The sequence below is a fragment of the Bufo gargarizans genome, chromosome 4, assembly GCF_014858855.1.
Source record: "Bufo gargarizans isolate SCDJY-AF-19 chromosome 4, ASM1485885v1, whole genome shotgun sequence".
Classification (NCBI taxonomy): domain Eukaryota; kingdom Metazoa; phylum Chordata; class Amphibia; order Anura; family Bufonidae; genus Bufo; species Bufo gargarizans.
The window spans coordinates 439,642,680-439,654,432 of NC_058083.1; positions in this window are offsets into that span (position 1 = coordinate 439,642,680).

The following is an 11,753-nucleotide window of genomic DNA, read 5'->3' on the forward strand; positions in this document are numbered from 1 at the left end:
CACAACCTGCATGACCAGGCACCTGCATGCAAAGCATGAACTGCAGTGGAGTAAACACCTTAAAAACAAGGAAGTCGCTCAGGCTCCCCCTGCTACCTCTTCTGCTGCTGCCGCCTCGGCCTCTTCTGCTGCTGCCGCCTCGGCCTCTTCCTCCGCCTCTGGAGGAACGTTGGCACCTGCTGCCCAGCAAACAGGGGATGTACCACCAACACCACCACCACCTCCGTCACCAAGCATCTCAACCATGTCACACGGCAGCGTTCAGCTCTCCATCTCACAAACATTTGAGAGAAAGCGTAAATTCCCACCTAGCCACCCTCGATCCCTGGCCCTGAATGCCAGCATTTCTAAACTACTGGCCTATGAAATGCTGTCATTTAGGCTGGTGGACACAGACAGCTTCAAACAGCTCATGTCGCTTGCTGTCCCACAGTATGTTGTTCGCAGCCGCCACTACTTCTCCAAGAGAGCCGTGCCTTCCCTGCACAACCAAGTATCCGATAAAATCAAGTGTGCACTGCGCAACGCCATCTGTAGCAAGGTCCACTTAACCACAGATACGTGGACCAGTAAGCACGGCCAGGGACGCTATATCTCCCTAACTGCACACTGGGTAAATGTAGTGGCAGCTGGGCCCCAGGCGGAGAGCTGTTTGGCGCACTTCCTTCCGCTGCCAAGGATCGCAGGGCAACATTCTTTGCCTCCTGTTGCCACCTCCTCCTTCTCGGCTTCCTCTTCCTCTTCTTCCACCTGCTCATCCAGTCAGCCACACACCTTCACCACCAACTTCAGCACAGCCCGGGGTAAACGTCAGCAGGCCATTCTGAAACTCATATGTTTGGGGGACAGGCCCCACACCGCACAGGAGTTGTGGCGGGGTATAGAACAACAGACCGACGAGTGGTTGCTGCCGGTGAGCCTCAAGCCCGGCCTGGTGGTGTGCGATAATGGGCGAAATCTCGTTGCAGCTCTGGGACTAGCCGGTTTGACGCACATCCCTTGCCTGGCGCATGTGCTGAATTTGGTGGTGCAGAAGTTCATTCACAACTACCCCGACATGTCAGAGCTGCTGCATAAAGCGCGGGCCGTCTGTTCGCGCTTCCGGCGTTCACATCCTGCCGCTGCTCGCCTGTCTGCGCTACAGCGTAACTTCGGCCTTCCCGCTCACCGCCTCATATGCGACGTGCCCACCAGGTGGAACTCCACCTTGCACATGCTGGACAGACTGTGCGAGCAGCAGTAGGCCATAGTGGAGTTTCAGCTGCAGCACGCACGGGTCAGTCGCACTACAGAACAGCACCACTTCACCACCAATGACTGGGCCTCCATGCGAGACCTGTGTGCCCTGTTGCGCTGTTTCGAGTACTCCACCAACATGGCCAGTGGCGATGACGCCGTTATCAGTGTTACAATACCACTTCTATGTCTCCTTGAGAAAACACTTAGGACGATGATGGAAGAGGAGGTGGCCCAGGAGGAGGAGGAGGAGGAGGAAGAGGGGTCATTTTTAGCACTTTCAGGCCAGTCTCTTCGAAGTGACTCAGAGGGAGGTTTTTTGCAACAGCAGAGGCCAGGTACAAATGTGGCCAGCCAGGGCCCACTACTGGAGGACGAGGAGGACGAGGATGAGGAGGAGGTGGAGGAGGATGAGGATGAAGCATGGTCACAGCGGGGTGGCACCCAACGCAGCTCGGGCCCATCACTGGTGCGTGGCTGGGGGGAAAGGCAGGACGATGACGATACGCCTCCCACAGAGGACAGCTTGTCCTTACCCCTGGGCAGCCTGGCACACATGAGCGACTATATGCTGCAGTGCCTGCGCAACGACAGCAGAGTTGCCCACATTTTAATGTGTGCGGACTACTGGGTTGCCACCCTGCTGGATCCACGCTACAAAGACAATGTGCCCACCTTACTTCCTGCACTGGAGCGTGATAGGAAGATGCGCGAGTACAAGCGCACGTTGGTAGACGCGCTACTTAGAGCATTCCCAAATGTCACAGGGGAACAAGTGGAAGGCCAAGGCCAAGGCAGAGGAGGAGCAAGAGGTCGCCAAGGCAGCTGTGTCATGGCCAGCTCCTCTGAGGGCAGAGTTAGCATGGCAGAGATGTGGAAAAGTTTTGTCAACACGCCACAGCTAACTGCACCACCACCTGATACGCAACGTGTTAGCAGGAGGCAACATTTCACTAACATGGTGGAACAGTACGTGTGCACACCCCTCCACGTACTGACTGATGGTTCGGCCCCATTCAACTTCTGGGTCTCTAAATTGTCCACGTGGCCAGAGCTAGCCTTTTATGCCTTGGAGGTGCTGGCCTGCCCGGCGGCCAGCGTTTTGTCTGAACGTGTATTCAGCACTGCAGGGGGCGTCATTACAGACAAACGCAGCCGTCTGTCTACAGCCAATGTGGACAAGCTGACGTTCATAAAAATGAACCAGGCATGGATCCCACAGGACCTGTCCGTCCCTTGTCCAGATTAGACATTAACTACCTCCCCTTAACCATATATTATTGTACTCCAGGGCACTTCCTCATTCAATCCTATTTTTATTTTCATTTTACCATTATATTGCAAGGCTACCCAAAGTTGAATGAACCTCTCCTCTGTCTGGGTGCCGGGGCCTAAATATATGCCAATGGACTGTTCCAATGTTGGGTGACGTGAAGCCTGATTCTCTGCTATGACATGCAGACTGATTCTCTGCTGACTTGAAGCCTGATTCCCTGCTATGACATGCAGACTAATTCTCTGCTGACATGAAGCCAGATCCTCTGTTACGGGACCTCTCTCCTCTGCCTGGGTGCTGGGCCTAAATATCTGACAATGGACTGTTGCAGTGGTGGCTGACGTGAAGCCTGATTTTCTGCTATGACATGCAGACTAATTCTCTGCTGACATGAAGCCAGATCCTCTGTTACGGGACCTCTCTCCTCTGCCTGGGCCTAAATTTATGAAAATGGACTGTTGCATTGGTGGCTGACGTGAAGCCTGATTCTCTGCTATGATATGAAGACTGATTCTCTGCTGACATGAAGCCAGATTGTCTGTTACGGGACCTCTCTCCTCTGCCTGGGTGCTGGGCCTAAATTTATGAAAATGGACTGTTGCATTGGTGGCTGACATGAAGCCTGATTCTCTGCTATGATATGAAGACTGATTCTCTGCTGACATGAAGCCAGATTGTCTGTTACGGGACCTCTCTCCTCTGCCTGGGTGCTGGGCCTAAATATCTGACAATGGACTGTTGCATTGGTGGCTGACGTGAAGCCTGATTCTCTGCTATGATATGAAGACTGATTCTCTGCTGACATGAAGCCAGATTGTCTGTTACGGGGCCTCTCTCCTCTGCCTGGGTGCTGGGCCTAAATTTATGAAAATGGACTGTTGCATTTGTGGCTGACGTGAAGCCTGATTCTCTGCTATGATATGAAGACTGATTCTCTGCTGACATGAAGCCAGATTGTCTGTTATGGGACCTCTCTCCTCTGCCTGGGTGCTGGGCCTTAATATCTGACAATGGACTGTTGCATTGGTGGCTGACGTGAAGCCTGATTCTCTGCTATGATATGAAGACTGATTCTCTGCTGACATGAAGCCAGATTGTCTGTTACGGGACCTCTCTCCTCTGCCTAGGTGCTGGGCCTAAATATCTGACAATGGACTGTTGCATTGGTGGCTGACGTGAAGCCTGATTCTCTGCTATGATATGAAAACTGATTCTCTGCTGACATGAAGCCAGATTGTCTGTTACGGGACCTCTCTCCTCTGCCTGGGTGCTGGGCCTAAATTTATGAAAATAGACTGTTGCAGTGGTGGGTGACGTGAAGCCTGATTCTCTGCTATGATATGAAGACTTATTCTCTGCTGACATGAAGCCAGATTGTCTGTTACGGGACCTCTGTCCTCTGCCTAGGTGCTGGGCCTAAATATCTGACAATGGACTGTTGCATTGGTGGCTGACGTGAAGCCTGATTCTCTGCTATGATATGAAGACTGATTCTCTGCTGACATGAAGCCAGATTGTCTGTTACGGGACCTCTCTCCTCTGCCTGGGTGCTGGGCCTAAATTTATGAAAATGGACTGTTGCAGTGGTGGGTGACGTGAAGCCTGATTCTCTGCTATGATATGAAGACTGATTCTCTGCTGACATGAAGCCAGATTGTCTGTTACGGGACCTCTCTCCTCTGCCTGGGTGCTGGGCCTAAATATCTGACAATGGACTGTTGCATTGGTGGCTGATGTGAAGCCTGATTCTCTGCTATGATATGAAGACTGATTTTCTGCTGACATGAAGCCAGATTGTCTGTTACGGGACCTCTCTCCTCTGCCTGGGTGCTAGGCCTAAATATCTGACAATGGACTGTTGCATTGGTGGCTGACGTGAAGCCTGATTCTCTGCTATGATATGAAGACTGATTCTCTGCTGACATGAAGCCAGATTGTCTGTTACGGGACCTCTCTCCTCTGCCTGGGTGCTAGGCCTAAATATCTGACAATGGACTGTTGCATTGGTGGCTGACGTGAAGCCTGATTCTCTGCTATGATATGAAGACTGATTCTCTGCTGACATGAAGCCAGATTGTCTGTTACGGGACCTCTCTCCTCTGCCTGGGTGCTGGGCCTAAATTTATGAAAATGGACTGTTGCATTGGTGGCTGATGTGAAGCCTGATTCTCTGCTATGATATGAAGACTGATTCTCTGCTGACATGAAGCCAGATTGTCTGTTATGGGACCTCTCTCCTCTGCCTGGGTGCTGGGCCTAAATATCTGACAATGGACTGTTGTATTGGTGGCTGACGTGAAGCCTGATTCTCTGCTATGATATGAAGACTGATTCTCTGCTGACATAAAGCCAGATTGTCTGTTACGGGACCTCTCTCCTCTGCCTGGGTGCTGGGCCTAAATTTATGAAAATGGACTGTTGCAGTGGTGGGTGACGTGAAGCCTGATTCTCTGCTATGACATGAAGACTGATTCTCTGCTGACATGAAGCCAGATTGTCTGTTACGGGACCTCTCTCCTCTGCCTGGGTGCTGGGCCTAAATTTATGAAAATGGACTGTTGCATTGGTGGCTGACGTGAAGCCTGATTCTCTGCTATGATATGAAGACTGATTCTCTGCTGACATGAAGCCAGATTGTCTGTTACGGGACCTCTCTCCTCTGCCTGGGTGCTGGGCCTAAATATCTGACAATGGACTGTTGCATTTGTGGCTGACGTGAAGTCTGATTCTCTGCTATGATATGAAGACTGATTCTCTGCTGACATGAAGCCAGATTGTCTGTTACGGGACCTCTCTCCTCTGCCTGGGTGCTGGGCCTAAATTTATGAAAATGGACTGTTGCAGTGGTGGGTGACGTGAAGCCTGATTCTCTGCTATGACATGAAGACTGATTCTCTGCTGACATGAAGCCAGATTGTCTGTTACGGGACCTCTCTCCTCTGCCTGGGTGCTGGGCCTAAATTTATGAAAATGGACTGTTGCATTTGTGGCTGACGTGAAGCCTGATTCTCTGCTATGATATGAAGACTGATTCTCTGCTGACATGAAGCCAGATTGTCTGTTACGGGACCTCTCTCCTCTGCCTGGGTGCTGGACCTAAATTTATTAAAATGGACTGTTACAGTGGTGGGTGATGTGAAGCCTGATTCTCTGCTATGACATGAAGACTGATTCTCTGCTGACATGAAGCCAGATTGTCTGTTACGGGACCTCTCTCCTCTGCCTGGGTGCTGGGCCTAAATTTATGAAAATGGACTGTTGCATTGGTGGCTGACGTGAAGCCTGATTCTCTGCTATGATATGAAGACTGATTCTCTGCTGACATGAAGCCAGATTGTCTGTTACGGGACCTCTCTCCTCTGCCTGGGTGCTGTGCCTAAATTTATGAAAATGGACTGTTACAGTGGTGGGTGACGTGAAGCCTGATTCTCTGCTATGACATGAAGACTGATTCTCTGCTGACATGAAGCCAGATTCTCTGTTACGGGACCTCTCTCCTCTGCCTGGGTGCTGGGCCTAAATTTATGAAAATGGACTGTTGCATTGGTGGCTGACGTGAAGCCTGATTCTCTGCTATGATATGAAGACTGATTCTCTGCTGACATGAAGCCAGATTGTCTGTTATGGGACCTCTCTCCTCTGCCTGGGTGCTGGGCCTAAATATCTGACAATGGACTGTTGCATTGGTGGCTGACGTGAAGCCTGATTCTCTGCTATGATATGAAGACTGATTCTCTGCTGACATGAAGCCAGATTCTCTGTTACGGGACCTCTCTCCTCTGCCTGGGTGCCGGGGCCTAAATATCTGAGAATGGTCTGTTCCAGTGGTGGGTGACGTGAAGCCAGATTCTCTGCTATGGGACCTCTCTCCAATTGATTTTGGTTAATTTTTATTTATTTAATTTTTATTTTAATTCATTTCCCTATCCACATTTGTTTGCAGGGGATTTACCTACATGTTGCTGCCTTTTGCAGCCCTCTAGCCCTTTCCTGGGCTGTTTTACAGCCTTTTTAGTGCCGAAAAGTTCGGGTTCAGGACGAAGTTCGGATTGGGTTCGGATCCCGAACCCGAACGTTTTTGGGAAGTTCGGCCGAACTTCTCGAACCCGAACATCCAGGTGTCCGCTCAGCTCTAGTTGGGACCATCAGTTGCGTTGTGGAGAAGTTAGGTGGATACACAGCTGATAGTCCTACTGAATAGACTGTTAGAATTTGTATTATGGCAAGAAAAAAGCAGTAAGTAAAGAAAAACGAGTGGCCAACATTACTTTAAGAAATGAAGGTCAGTCAGTCCGAAAAAATGGGAAAACTTTGAAAGTTTCCCCAAGTGCAGTCACAAAAACCATCAAGCGCTACAAAGAAACTGGCTCACATGCGGACCGCCCCAGGAAAGGAAGACCAAGAGTCACCTCTGCTGCGGAGGATAAGTTCATCCGAGTCACCAGCCTCAGAAATCGCAGGTTAACAGCAGCTCAGATTAGAGACCAGGTCAATGCCACACAGAGTTCTAGCAGCAGACACATCTCTAGAACAACTGTTAAGAGGAGACTGTGTAAATCAGGCCTTCATGGTAGAATATCTGCTAGGAAACCACTGCTAAGGACAGGCAACAAGCAGAGGAGACTTGTTTGGGCTAAAGAACACAAGAAATGGACATTAGACCAGTGGAAATCTGTGCTTTGGTCTGATGAGTCCAAATTTGAGATCTTTGGTTCCAACCACCGTGTCTTTGTTCGACGCAGAAAAGGTGAACGGATGGACTCTACATGCCTGGTTCCCACCGTAAAGCATGGAGGAGGAGGTGTGATGGTGTGGGGGTGCTTTGCTGGTGACACTGTTGGGGATTTATTCAAAATTGAAAGCATACTGAACCAGCATGGCTACCATAGCATCTCGCAGCGGCATGCTATTCCATCCGGTTTGCGTTTAGTTGGACCATCATTTATTTTTCAACAGGACAATGACCCCAAACACACCTCCAGGCTGTGTAAGGGCTATTTGACCATGAAGGAGAGTGATGGGGTGCTGCGCCAGATGACCTGGCCTCCACAGTCACCGGACCTGAACCCAATCGAGATGGTTTGGGGTGAGCTGGACCGCAGAGTGAAAGCAAAAGGGCCAACAAGTGCTAAGCATCTCTGGGAACTCCTTCAAGACTGTTGGAAGACCATTTCAGGTGACTACCTCTTGAAGCTCATCAAGAGAATGCCAAGAGTGTGCAAAGCAGTAATCAAAGCAAAAGGTGGCTACTTTGAAGAACCTAGAATATGACATATTTTCAGTTGTTTCACACTTTTTTGTTATGTATATAATTCCACATGTGTTAATTCATAGTTTTGATGCCTTCAGTTTGAATCTACAATTTTCATAGTCATGAAAATAAAGAAAACTCTTTGAATGAGAAGCTGTGTCCAAACTTTTGGTCTGTACTGTATATTCTCATGCGTCTTTGTATATAAAGTGCTAGTGCCAATAAAGTGCAGCTTCCAATCAAAGTATACAAGAAGGCTCCATTCACACGTCCGCAGAATGGGTCCACATCCGTTCCACAATTTTGCGGAACGTGTGCGGACCCATTCATTCTCTATGGGGACTGAATGGATGCGGACAGCACACAGAGGAAGCCACTGATGTCCAAAAAAAACATTGCTGCACGTTTACAGTTTGCACAAGAGCACCTGGATGTTCCACAGCAGTACTGGCAAAATATTCTGTGTACAGATTAAACCAAAGTTGAGTTGTTTGGAAGAAACACACAACACTATGTGTGGAGAAAAAGAGGCACAGCACACCAACATTAAAGCCTCATACCAACTTTGAAGTATGGTGGTGGGGGCATCATGGTTTGGGGCTGCTTTGCTGCGTCAGGGCCTGGACGGATTGCTGTCATCGCAGGAAAAATGAATTCCCAAGTTTATCAAGACATTTTGCAGGAGAACTTAAGGCCATCTCTCCACCAGCTGAAGCTCAACAGAAGATGGGTGTTGCAACAGGACAGCGACCCAAAGCATAGAAGTAAATAAACAACAGAATGGCTTAAACAGAAGAAAATACGCCTTCTGGAGTGGCCCAGTCAGAGTCCTGACCTCAGCCAGATTGAGATGCTGTGGCATGACCTCAAGAAAACGATTCACACCAGACATCCCAAGAATATTGCTGAACTGAAACAGTTCTGTAAAGAGGAATGGTCAAGAATTACTCCTGACCGTTGTGCACGTCTGATCTGCAACTACAGGAAACATTTGGTTGAAGTTATTGCTGCCAAAGGAGGTTCAACCAGTTATTAAATCCAAGGGTTCACATACTTTTTCCACCTGCACTGTGAATATTTACATGGTGTGTTCAATAAAAACATGGTAACATTTAATTATTTGTGTGTTATTAGTTTAAGCAGACTGTGATTGTCTATTGTTGTGACTTAAATGAAGATCAGATCACATTGTATGACCAATTTGTGCAGAAATCCATATCACTCCAAAGGGTTCACATACTTTTTCTTGCAACTGTATATATTTTTTTGTACAAATTTCTTGTGGGCTTTGCAATCTTAAAAAACCTTTGAAATAAAAATTGTCAAAGGGAAACATTGCAATTTGTATGCATGGGAGCACATTCCTGCTGGAGTCGAAGAACCTGCTGCTGTCAGAGGTGTCTAAGTTTATTTTTGGTGTTGCCCCGGTCTGGCAGGGGCCCATTCCTGGGAACACATTCCTGCTACAAACAAAGAACCGGCTCCTGTCTGTTCCGACTATGTTTGGCCGAGCTATGTGTAGGCCTTATACTACACCGTTACCATTTACCTGATGCTGTCTGTCCTGATCCTGATGATTCTAGCTGAGCTATGTTTAGGCCTTATACTACGCTGTTACCATTTACCTGCTGCTGTCTGTCCTGATGATTTTGGCCGAGCTATGTGTAGGCCCTATACTACACTGTTACCATTTACCTGGTGCTGTCTGTCCTGATCCTGATTATTTTAGCCGAACTATGTGTAGGCCTTATACTACACTGTTACCATTTACTTGCTGCTATCTGTACTGATCCTGATGATTTTGGCCAATGTGTAGGGCTTATACTACCCCATTACCATTTTTCTGCTGCTGTTTGTCTTTATGATTTTGGCCGAGCTATGTGTAGGCCTTATACTACACCGTTACCAATTACCTGCTGCTGTCTGTCCTGATGATTTTGGCTGAGCTATGTGTAGACCTTATACTACTCTGTTAACATTTACCTGCTGCTGTCTGTCCTGATCCTGATGATTTTGGCTGAGCTATGTGTAGGCTTTATACTACACCATTACCATTTACCCCTTGAACTCCCTACGCAGCTCCTTCCATATCCCCCACACAATGGCCTGCTTCTCTTCTAGGACCTGAGTCCTGTCATGGCACCGCTCCAACATACAGTAGAGGATAAAGATGCAAGCATATAATTCCACAATTTTTAGCTACAAGTATTGAAAGTAATGTCCTCAACAATATAGCCTTGCATATGGTTCAAATATCCCAAGAGGAATATATTCAAGAGTGTGCCCGGAGGGAAATAGTGTCTCGTAATAGATCTATGCTTCCGCAATTCGTTTATGGTGAAGAAGTTCCGGTTAGAGACGATATAATCCGTTTTGGCCCTGTTCTCAGAAGGGTTTCTTTTTTGCTTCCATAGACCGAAGAGATGCTTACCTGCATATACATATAATTCCAGCTCACTGAACATACCTACATCTCGCGATTTTTCAAGACAAATTCTCCATTTGTAGTTCACCTGCTTGCCGTTTGCCCTGAGCTCTTCAACAAGGGTCTTCTCCAAAATTGTAGTAGTCCTCACAGTAGCTCTGGCCCTCAAAGGCATCTCTATTGTCCTGTACCTAGACGACTGGCTGGTCAGGGCATCTTCAAAAACATTGCTGAAAGCGCATCTTCATGTTATTCTGTACTTTGTGGGCCATCACGGCTTTATCATATAGCAAGAGAAAATGGTCTCTTGCTCCAGATATAGTAAAAAAAACTTTTGGGGATTTGTAATAAATAGTCAAGAAATGTCCCTAAATCTGTCCAGTCAAAGAATTCAAAAGCTCAAAAAAGAAGTTCACATTATGATAAGTAATCACAAAATTCCTGTGCAGAAGGCGATGTCTGTCCTGAGGATGTTGACCTTGACTATAGAGGCAGTTTCACAGGCAAAAGCTCATATGTGTAAACTTCAATGTTCCATCTTGAGTTAGTGGTCTCGCTCCAGACACTTCTTGGACAAACTGATGTTTCTGGATCTGGAGACCAAGAAGAAACATCTTTGGTGGCTCAAGATCCCAATGATGGGGGTTTCTCTGATTCCTCCTCCGACAGATCTCATGTCGGACGCCTCCAACTGTTGTTTGGGTGCACATACTGTAGATCTGTGGGTACAAGAGAAATGGTCCCAGAAGGAGTTGAGTCTTCCAACCAACCTGAAGGGATTGAGGGTAGTGAGACTTGCTCTTCTTTATCTTCAGAACTTTCTGAAAGGCAAGAATGTCTAGTCAGACAGCTTGGCTGTGGTGTACTATTTAAACAAGCAGTGTGGGGCAAGAAGTGACTTCCCGAGAATGCGCCCAGCTGATGAAGTGGGCAGAGGACTGGCTCTTGAATATCTGTGCAGTACAACTCAAGGGTTCACTCAATTGCAAAGCAGACTGGTTGAGCAGGCACCCAGTACAGAACTCAAAATGGACCCTCAACAGGCATGTGTTCTGATTGGTAACGGACAGGATGGGGTTCTATAAATAGAGGTGATTGCGACCAGGGAGAATGCTCAGCTTCCATTGTTGTACTTTCCAACAAGAAGGACAAGCCTCTGGCCCTGGATGCTCTTTCTGTCAGCTGGGAGCACAAGTTCCTGTATATGAACCCCCCCTTGCCACTGATTCCCAGAGTCCTTCAAAAAATCAAACAGGAGAAGGCATCTGTCATTGTGATAATTCCCTTTTGGCCCAGACGGTTCTGATTCCATCTCCTACTGTCAATGTCACAAGGTCAATTCCAGAAACTACCTCTCAGGAGGAATCTCCTGTCACAGAATGGATTCCTTCATCCAGACCCAGCATGGTTACACCTTACAGCCTGGTGGCTGAGGGGAGGATTGTTAGGTGAAGGTTTCTTCACCAGACTCTAAGACAAGCGATAAGACCTGCTACAGAGTCTATGACACAGAATGGAACACTTAATAATAATTTAGTACAATGAATTATATGCCTACAGCTCTT